General features: G+C 36.6%; 1 long non-coding RNA gene across 1 annotated transcript; it reads right to left on the reverse strand.

Moving 5' to 3' along the window:
* Positions 1-5,562: 5,562 nt before the first annotated feature.
* Positions 5,563-7,732, reverse strand: LOC118492324. Its single transcript, XR_004893207.1, has 4 exons — positions 7,221-7,732; positions 6,649-6,734; positions 5,766-6,566; positions 5,563-5,611 (listed from the first exon to the last, which is right to left on the reverse strand). It is a non-coding gene; the product is annotated as an uncharacterized LOC118492324 (long non-coding RNA).
* Positions 7,733-11,073: the final 3,341 nt, after the last annotated feature.

An 11,073-nucleotide genomic window follows, 5' to 3' on the forward strand; every position in this document is an offset into this window, starting at 1 on the left:
ACTTCTCCAATTTTGAGTCATGCAGGTTACAAGTACTATATGGTTGTAACGGATGATTAAACACAATTTACATGGGTCTACCCATTAAAATTTAAGTCCGAAACATTCACTAAATTCACCCATTTTCACCAATTTGTCAAGACTCAATTCCACCTCCCAATTCAATCCTTTCAATGCGACATGGGAGGTGAATTTGACAACACCAATTTCAAAAACTTTACAACCCAAAACGGTATCCAAATCCGTTTCTCTTGCCCCCACACCTCTCAACAAAACGGTAAATCCGAACGTATGATCCGTCGTATTAACGAAATAATGTTTGCTCTCCTCACTCATGCTCGTCTCCCGTCCACGTTTTGGGTTGAAGCTTTGCACACGGCTTCATACCTCCATAACATTCTCCCTACCAAACTTCACCATAACCAAACACTAACCGCTCGCCTATACCTTCGTCAACCCTCTTATGACCATCTTCGAGTCTTTGGCTGTTTATGCTTTCCCAATCTTTCCGCCACTCGTCCTCACAAACTTGCGTTTCGCTCCACTCCTTGTGTCTTCCTCGGTTACCCGGCTAACTATCGCGGGTACCAGTGTCTCGAAATCTCCACCGGTAAAACCATCTTCTCCCGACACGTAACCTTCGACGAAACCAAATTTCCTTTCGCCAACCCATCTACACCCCCACCCACACACTCTTTCCTAGATCCCTCCCCTATAATCTTTACTTAACCTACTCCTCACCCAACTGCCAACTCTGCCAACCCGAATGGCCCAACACCTTCCTCACCTCCTACCCCTCCTCACGGCCCAAATCACTCCTCCCATCTCGACCCACACTCACCTATTAATTCCCACAATCATGGCCCACTTCACGCTACCAGCCCATCACCACCCCACACCCTCGGCCCAAATAACTCCCCCTCCATTCTCGGCCCACACCCCACTTATTCATCAGACCCATCTCCCGGGTCCCCACCTAATCCGAACCAACCAAGCCCACCCACTGTGGAACCCCACATCGAACTTCCACCCTCCCCTCATCCCCCACCTCCTATATCGACCCACCCCATGCAAACCCGATCACAATCCGGAATCTTTAAACCTCGCCATCCCATGTCTCTTAACACCGTCACCTCTCCTTCTATTTCCCCATTACCAAAGTCTCATCTCATCGCCCTCTCGGACCCAAACTGGAAACATGCCATGACAAACGAATATGAAGCTCTATTGGCAAATAATACGTGGGAATTAGTACCGCGTTCGACTGACGCACCGATCATTCGGTGTATGTGGCTCTTCAAGCATAAGTTTCATGCCGATGGCACATTAGAACGACACAAAGCAAGACTTGTTGTTAACGGTAAAAGCCAAACCGTGGGCGTAGATTGTGACGAGACTTTTAGTCCGGTGGTAAAACCGACAACAATTCGCACCGTATTAAGTCTCGCAATTTCAAAAGGGTGGTCCATTAATCAACTTGATGTCAAAAATGCATTTTTGCACGGTCACCTCAAAGAGACGGTTTATATGTTCCAGCCTCCGGGATTTACCTCTTCGGCACACCCGAAACATGTTTGCAAGCTTAACCGTTCTCTCTACGGTCTTAAACAAGCACCACGTGCTTGGTATCAACGTTTTGTAGGATACTTGTCGCGGTGCGGTTTCAAAAGTAGTACATGTGACACATCCTTATTTGTGTACAAGAAAGGTGATCAAATGGCATATTTGCTCTTGTATGTTGATGACATAATCCTTACGGCCTCGAGTACTTCATTATTAAACAGCATCATCAAGTCCCTTTCTACTGAATTTAACATGACCGATCTCGGCTCGTTACACCACTTTCTTGGCATAGCGGTTCAGCAACAAAAGAATGGTTTGTTCTTATCTCAATCCAAATATGCAACGGACATACTTTCACAAGCTAAAATGTTGAATTGTAAATCCGCTAGTACACCTGTTGAGGCTAGCTCTAAGTTAAGTGCCACGGCTGGTGCCCCGTTCTCGGACAGTTCCTTATACGGAAGTTTGGCTGGCGCTTTGCAGTACCTTACCATCACTCGCCCAGACATCTCGTATGCGGTTCAGCAAATACGTCTATTCATGCACGCCCCACGTGACCCGCACTTTCAACTGCTGAAACGGATATTACGTTATATCAAAGGCACTTTGTCACATGGTCTTCTTATTTCACCCTGCTCGTCAACCACTCTCACTGCCTTTTCTGATGCTGATTGGGGCGGGTGTCGAGACACTCGAAGATCGACCTCGGGATATTGCGTGTTCATGGGAGGCAACCTCGTCTCTTGGTCCTCTAAACGTCAACCTACCATCTCTCGGTCTAGTGCCGAGGCAGAGTACAGGGGAGTTGCCAACGCTCTATCCGAACTTAGTTGGATCCGTAATCTCCTTCTCGAGCTACACGTACCGGTTAGACATGCTTCCATTGTTTATTGCGATAACATTTCAGCAGTATATCTAGCCGAGAATCCGGTACAACACCAACGAACTAAACACATAGAACTGGATATCCATTTTGTTCGAGAGAAAGTTCGCCTTGGCACGATCAAAGTTCTCCATGTTCCGGCCGACTATCAGTATGCGGACATCTTCACCAAGGGATTACCAAAGCACCTGTTTCAACGGTTTCGCTCCAGTTTATGCCTCCGCACAACTACGGCTTCAACTGCGGGGGACTGTTAACCGATAATATCTCATATTATCGGCATGTGTATTTCATATATTTGTATAATATTGTTTGTTAGGATTTGAGTGATTCTCATTTAGTTAGTTACCGTATATATCCTCTCTGATTGTATTATTTATAGGTCTTGTATTATTCTTTATCATTCAAGGAATATAGTTAAGTTTACATTTAGGAGTAAATAAATAATTGTTGATAAAAAATAATTTAGTTAAATAAGCTTATGATGTATATTCTTGTTAACTAGGTTATTCCCCGGGTAGATACTCGGGTAGGAAAAATTAAATTACAATCAAAAGCAACAATAATATACGGGTTCAATAGTCATCAACACACCCTTAAATCTTTTTATGAATATGTGTGTTGAGAAACGATATGTTTTTTTTATTTTTTGATAAAAAAATACATTTAAACATGAACCTTGAAATAAAAGAAACGTTCCGTTACTTATGTAGATATTAAATTACATTAAACTGAAAAATGTAGCTCCCAATCATGAATTTCTCAACTGATTCGTGTACATAGAAAAATTATTCTAAAGTTCTTAATACACGATATTTTTCTAAGCAAAATAAAGATACCTTGGATTCTTGTACAACCAAGAAAAACAATGAGAAATTTTGTTTTTTAGTTTTGGTAATGATAAGCAAAAAATAACAGTAACACAATCAGCTACCTCTAGGTGTTTGTCCAACGTAATGACGTATGTTGACGTATGCTCGAAAAAGCGGACCCGAAGAATATCATTCACCTACAATTATAATATATTATATACTATATTCGGAGTTCAGATCTGTAGCTCGCAAACATTATTGTTGAACGTCCATAATTTTTGGCTTTCCTAGTGAACCTTTTCATAGACTTAATAATGGAAAAGGAAAGGGAGGTCTTCCTCAATCAACTTCTTTAGGATCATACCACTTATTTAAGTCACTATTTTCTTCGTTTGATTCATAGACTTAATAATGGAAAAGGATAAACGAATGACCAACTTCTTTGATCTTGTAACTAAAATGAGTATGTGACTGATGATGCTGACTTAAGAGGTAAAGAGCCAACATAAGCTCGTATTCTTCGTTTCCTCGATTTCACACTAAATTTCTACTAAAAAGCCGAACAAAATCGTATATCACTAATTACAACTGAATGGTACACATGTTATCTTACATATAACAATTACATCTATGAGAATAGCAACATTAGTGTTTTTTATACATTCATAAACATTTATAAGTTACTTCTCTGGCTGCAAATCTGGATGCCTTCATAATCCTTGACCTAAATCACCAAAATTCTATTGTTAAAAAGTATAGCATGACTAAAGTGTGCTTATAAAGAGCATAGGTCATGTATCATGTTTATGATTAGAGAAAAAAACAAAGCTTTAAATAACATAGGCTATTTGCAGTTCCAAAGAGAATCTTGCTCCATGGTTCTAAACTAAAAATAGTTTATAATTACATACTCTAACTAAAAATAGTTTATAATTACATACTCTGCATATGAAAGATACATCTAGTAAAATAAATTCAACTCACATGCAGTTTGCTCTTAGAAGGATATACCCATCATGTCTATTAACAAATTAAAGTGAAACATATAACTAAAAGTATAAGGTGAGTTGGGAATTCTGCTTTGGAACTACAATAAAGTTAACTACAATATAACTCACATGCAGTTTGCTCTTAGAAGGATATACCCACCAGCCATCACCGCTCACTACCACCACCACTTCCTCTCCCATTTTCGCAAGAACCCGCAATCTGCCCCTTGATTCCATCTACAGTTTCAATTTCAAAGGTTAAGATTCCATTGGTGATGATTTCGGTACAAAGAAATATACATATTACATTTAAGGAAAAAAAATACTAAAATTCCTATACAAAGAAATATATAGACTATTATAGTGCTAATATAGTTTGTAGTCTATGCATTATTTTTCTATATTTTTTTAAAAAAATATTACATAAAAAGTGTATAGAATTCGACGGAACATACTAACCTTTTCATCGATCCATATTATTGAGCTTAGTTAATCATTAAGGATATCAACAGTAGGTCCCAGTGGGTCGTGTGCGTTTCCAAGACCCCGCATGCCACCCATCCTCCACCCCTTCAACTTCTTTTTTTTACCCATGCTCTCTCTATCTCTCTCATCATAACAACTAAAACTCCTCTCCCCACCCATGTTGCTCTTGCTCTATGGCACTTTCTTGACGATGGGACGCGACTTTAATGGAGATGTGGCATTCCACTGTCCTGAGCAATTCTCCCATTCAACCCTAAATCAATCCCTGGCATTGAAACACACTTAAGTAGAACTATGAAAAGCATAGGGTAAAAGATGCTTCACACCTTTTGGATCGTTGGTGCTTATACGATTCAACGCTTTATTGTATGATCATATTTAATAAAAAAAATTATGTAATTAGAAAACTGAACAACAAAGTGATGGCAGTAAACTCCACTGTCTTGACTCACCCTCTAACTTTACATGTTTTACGCCAACCCACTCTGACCAGTTACCCAACCTCCGTGACCCACCTACTTTAGATAAATACTCAACTTAGATGGTCCTGAACAAAGAAATAAAATGAAATAATGAGCTCCTTGCACAAGAATGTACCAGTTATAGAGAGGGGCTCTTTGCATCAAAATTGGTTCCCTGAAATGCATCATCAAGATGACAGCAAAATATATATATTTATTTATGATGATCCAGTCCTAAAAGAAGGGAAAATTGAATGAAATAATATAATAATTTCCATGCCTTTTGTTAAAAATTGACGGCTATGCAAGACATCCAAATTAAATTAGCTGAAAAACATTTTCACTTGCTTCAACACAATGAAGTAATGATGAAAAATAAGCTACCAACCTCCATGTTGCATATATCAGCCATTCGCACTACAATACATATTTAGTGAGCTGCTGAGTAGATGCATGACCAACCTTTATGAGTTATGTATATATTTTTCTAAAATTATGCTAATATTTGTAAGAAAAAGAAGATTACAATTTCAAAGTATAATAGTTTAATATAACTTATGCTATTACTTACAAAGGGTACAAAACTGATATCACCAATAAGAACTGAAGATAGCCAAATTGCAACAATTGCTCTCCACAATAGACTATGACGGTGGACTTGTTCTCAAATACATCCCACTGAAATAACAATAAAATGGGAAAAGAATAATTGTAAGATAAAAAAAGATATGAAATAGAAAATGTTTTAATGCTTTAGTATGATATGCACCTTTTCCTTTTAGATCATTGAACAACTCAAACGCATCTGGGGCGGATGATGCATCTTTTGAGTCCTTTATTAGAAATAGATTTGACCTTTTTTCACTCTATTATCAATCATATAATGGAAAGATAAATGGATATAAATTATCTACAGAACTAAGGTTTCATAAAGTGGTGAGTCCATGTAACTTATACCAAACTGAGATATGAATATTGGTCCTACATGCATAACATTTTCTAATGAGTGCGGTGTCATAAATAAGAAAAGTATGCAAGCATCAAGCATGATGTACATAAAAACTGCAAATCTGAGGAAGTTAATCTCGAGAAAAATGTCTTCATGCATACCTGTAATCGACTTCATCAAACCCGTTATCAAAATGAAGAAACTGAATATGACAGAGCTATTATTATAAGCCACATTTCAATCGAACATCACATTATTATCATCAGTAAGGTCAGGAAAACAAACTTATCTACATCCACTACTTGTATCAGCGGCTAAGAATGTCACACATTTTTTATTTAACTGATTTATATTTAAGTAAGATACCTGATGAAATCAGCAGCAGTTGCCACTGCACCCATCATCATTAAGAGCCATGTATTACTGCAAAATTCAATATTTATCAATCAATAAATAAATAAAAACAACTATTTATTGGTTTCAAGAATTAAAATTATTTGTCTACCTCAACAAAAAGCTTCTTGTCCTTCCCTGAAAGTGAAACAACCTCCAAAGAACTCAAAAGATATAGCAGTACCTGAAACTTCAGTCCTGTACCTCAAAGCACATGTATATTTGTTCATCTAAGTGAAAATTTACACTTTGAAATTATAAGATCAAACAAAAGCAACATAAAATATGATAAACATAATCCAGATGAATTCAAATTCAGTGAGTTCGTAACTATACCAACATCATAAATCATGGAATTAACCCTATAACATTCACATAAACAGTTTATGTGTGCGCAAGAACCAACCACAAAAGTAAAACTTTTCAAGTCTTCAATCACGATCAACGGCTTCGCAGATCACAAATGAACACACCAAACCCAAAATTCAACACACAAAATCCTCTGAAAAAAGAAATTAATGACTTTAACCCTAAATTACAAAGAAAATCAAGATAAATTAATCAACCAATTAAATCATAAATCAGAAAGAAAATCTAAACATCATTAACAGAGATGGGAAAAACGATCAAAGATGGAACAAATTAACAATCAAAACAACAAATACCAAAATGATTAATACATACCGATCAATTGTAGACTTTGAATCATAGAACAACGAAGAAGAATGAGGATCACGGTGGCTAATAGCTAGGGTTTGAGTTGAATCATAAGGAAGAAGAATGAGGAACACAGTGGCTGATACCTAGGGCTTCGCATTTCATTTTGGTGGACTTACCCATCGATTTAACGAAGAAAACAATAGATTAAGAATTGAAATGAATATCAATTGTTGAAGAAGCAATATGGTCTGATGAAACGGCTTAGTAGATATTAGGGTTTGTATCCAGGATTGGAGATGAGTAAACCAGAAGGAAAAATTTAGGGTTTTAGAAAAGAAGCGTTATGCGAATATGGATATCCATTTGCTAGAAGAAGTGGAGATGTGATCCTAACTGATGTAGATTAATTTCAAGGGAGAGATACGAAGAAATGACTGAAGAGTGTTGGTCACAAAGAGAAGAGAAGCGGCGGTGAATGAGATGCAGATCTAGATTTAGGGTTTTAGAACATTTAAATACTCGGGTCATAAAATGGATCCCTTGTCTGCCCGTATGAAGGAAAAAAGGACCCGAATTTTTCCCGTCAAAAGGCAAAATTTAGAGGCCTCCTAGCTTGACACATCAGCAAAATTTAACACATTTATTATATATAATAGATTTTAGTTCAACAAATGATAAATTTGTTTACCTTTACCAACAGGTATTTCTTAAACACTGTGGAAACCAATAGCTACTAGACAATCGGGAAGGTACAATAGAAAAGAGGTTAAAAAATTAGCAACTAATTTGGGATCGAAATCATAATGATCCCAATGTTAGCGACAAACTAAGATGCAATCGCAAAACGGTAGCAGCTTTTGCAACCGCTTAGTTTGGTTCACATTTCTAATGTAAAAATCACACAAAATAATTCATTATAAATTATTTATAAATACTAGTAGCAAATCACTCGAAAAACTACAACCAATCAAGGGTGGTTGCAAAACAGTCAAAAAATTTAAAGAAACGAGTAAGCTACATAGATGAGGGACGTTAATTTTTTAGTTAAATTCATGCAAAATGACTATAATACTCTTAGTTACAAATAAATAAATAAATAAATTAAAGGAATAAGCTACATATTAAATAAATTAGTTTTTTTTACGCTGCGCGTTGCGGCGAAGCCTCAAAAATGCTAATGTAAAACAAATGCGATTTGAAAATAAAGCATGTTGTTTAAAAAGCCAAATCATTAGAAAGGTTTAGCTTATCATCGTACTGTTTTATGTTAACAAATAAATACTTTATTTTCAGAACTTTGTTTTTAACAAAACTTATAACGGAATGTCGAGGGAAAACATTAAGCACAACTATGTACTTAAGTTTTCAGAAAAAAAGTTATAAACGTAAATTATTAAAAAAGTATCAAATTAATTGATAAATTAATAGATGATCTAAAAAAGAAAAGAGAATTATTAAAAAATGGTAAAGAAAATATATTGTTTAAAAAAAGAAAAAAATTAAAAATATGTTATTAAAAGTAAATACCATAATAATAAACTATTATAATATATTTGCCCTATATAATTCATCAGCTTTTGCCTCCCTCCCTAAATTACTGTTGAATTTTCTAACTTTTTTTGTTTTGAACGGCGGCAAACTTTATAAAAATAAAGCGCCCAGCAAGCAGCTGGCAATCGAAATTACAAAAAATTTCCTAATCAGTCGCTTTCGCCTTTGATCTATGTTTCAACCAAAGGAACGCGTCTTCCTTAACGAGGTCGAGAAGCCTGAGGACAGAAAGTTGATTGCCTTTGAAAACCTTTTCGTTTCTTGCGAACCAAAGTCTCCATACCACCGCATGAGCCGCCGTATACACAATCCTCTTCCAAGTTTTTGAACCGGGAGTTTGCTGCAAAAAATCCATCAGATCTTCCATTTTCTCCATATTGGTTGGACCTTTGACTTTTACCCATTTAAAGAACTGCATAGACAAGACTTTGGAGAAAAAACAAGAGACAAAAATATAATCAGCGGTTTCGTCGTCTGTTCCGTATCTGTCGCAGACTAAGGAGGACAGATTCACCCCCCTCCTCGTCAAGTTCGCCACTATGCCAACAATCGCTCTCCATGCCAGATAATTTACTTTAAGCGGTCAAACGCTTAGTAATCGAAATATTTGAACGAAAACATTAATATATATGGGAAGGTTCGAATGAAAACCACTAGTTATTGTGAAAACTCGAAAACTAATTAAAAAAGCCAAAAAAAAAAACATACCAATTTTTTTTTTTTTTGCATACCAATTTTCGCCACTTTTTATATATAAAAAAATTCAAAAAAAAAATTTGTAGTGTACATGTGTGTGTACTACACATGTGTATTATTACACATGATACACATGTTGTTGGTGTATACGTCTGTCGACTTCGTCTTGTATCGAGTCTAGTATTAGAATTGTTAGATCAGGACGCGTTGTTCGAGAAAATAGGAGACTTTAGTGTGTAATTGATCTGATTTCGCTTGAGCTTGTAATTCCGCTTGAAACTAACTCAAGTCACTTTCAAGCGGAATCAGGACATTTGTGATTTCGCTTGAACAGACTCATGTATCTTTCAGGCGGAATCTCGCCCCTATAAATACTCCCCAAGCGAAATCATATGTAGATTTCTGTTTTTCCGGTACCGAAGTGCTGCCGAAGTGCCGTTTGACTATAAACTGGTTCTAATCTATATACAAGGGAATTTAAAGTGTAACAAGCTGTTTTTCTACTCCGTTTCTTAGTTTCCACCTTTGAAACGGATAAGAGCTCTTCCGATTGACTCGTTTGGGTCACGGATCGATCCTACAAGTGGTATCAGAGCTCAGGAAGAAGAGTTCTTGCCAAAAACAACCATTTTTCTGACTTATACACCTTCTTTTTGAAACTGAACGAGTTTTTACGGTTAAAATCAGCTAATTTTCTCATATATTGTGTAAAACTGCATTTTAACAAATCGTTGAAAGTTTCACAGCAAAATTCGGCCCAAAAGTGACTAAAAGTGACCTAAGTTGAGATTCCGCTTATACGAACATCTGTTATTCCGCTTGAGTTTGGCTTATTTCGCTTGAGATTTTCAAGCGAAATCTGTGATTCCGCTCGAGATCAGATATTCCGCTTCAAAACTTGGCTGATTCCTCTCCAAATTGCTAAGCTGAATATTCAGCTTGAAACTGTGTTGGGTATTTCGCTTGACACAGAAAGCAGGTGATTCCGCTTCAATAAGCTATTCCGCTTGAACAGAGTTTGGGTGTGAAAGTTTTTGATTTCGCTTGAGCAGACATTCCGCTTGAAAAGGGTTTTGCTTGAAACTTGATTTTTGTGAAATTTTTTTTCCGTAACATGGCTGAAGAATTCTACAATGCGTTCGCTACACCCGTTGCACCTGTTACTGCTGCTGAAATATTGCATAGTGAGAATGAGACGGGAACTCATCAGAAACCACCGAAGCTGATGTACATTCAAGATTTTCAAGGATGGAAAAATAGGTTTGAGAACTGGGTATAAGCTTACAAATTTGATGCATGGTGTTCATTGTTAAAAGATTATGAGAAACCAAAGAATGAACGTGGGATTGAAAAAGCTTTTTGTGATTATTCAGAGAGTGACAAATTGAAATTTACAAGTGAGAAAATGATGATCAGTATTCTTCAACAAGCGATTAAAGAAGATATTTTTGTGTTGCTCCAACATAATGGTACAGCTAGGACAATTTGGGAAGCTTTGATTTAGAAATTCAAAGGAAGTGCAGATATGATCAAAAACAAAAAGGTGTTATTGAAGAAATCATTTGATATGTTTACAGCTTTTGATCATGAAACAACAAAGCAGACCATTGATAGATATTGTCATCTGGTG

This window comes from Helianthus annuus, chromosome 5, assembly GCF_002127325.2.
Source record: "Helianthus annuus cultivar XRQ/B chromosome 5, HanXRQr2.0-SUNRISE, whole genome shotgun sequence".
Taxonomy (NCBI): domain Eukaryota; kingdom Viridiplantae; phylum Streptophyta; class Magnoliopsida; order Asterales; family Asteraceae; genus Helianthus; species Helianthus annuus.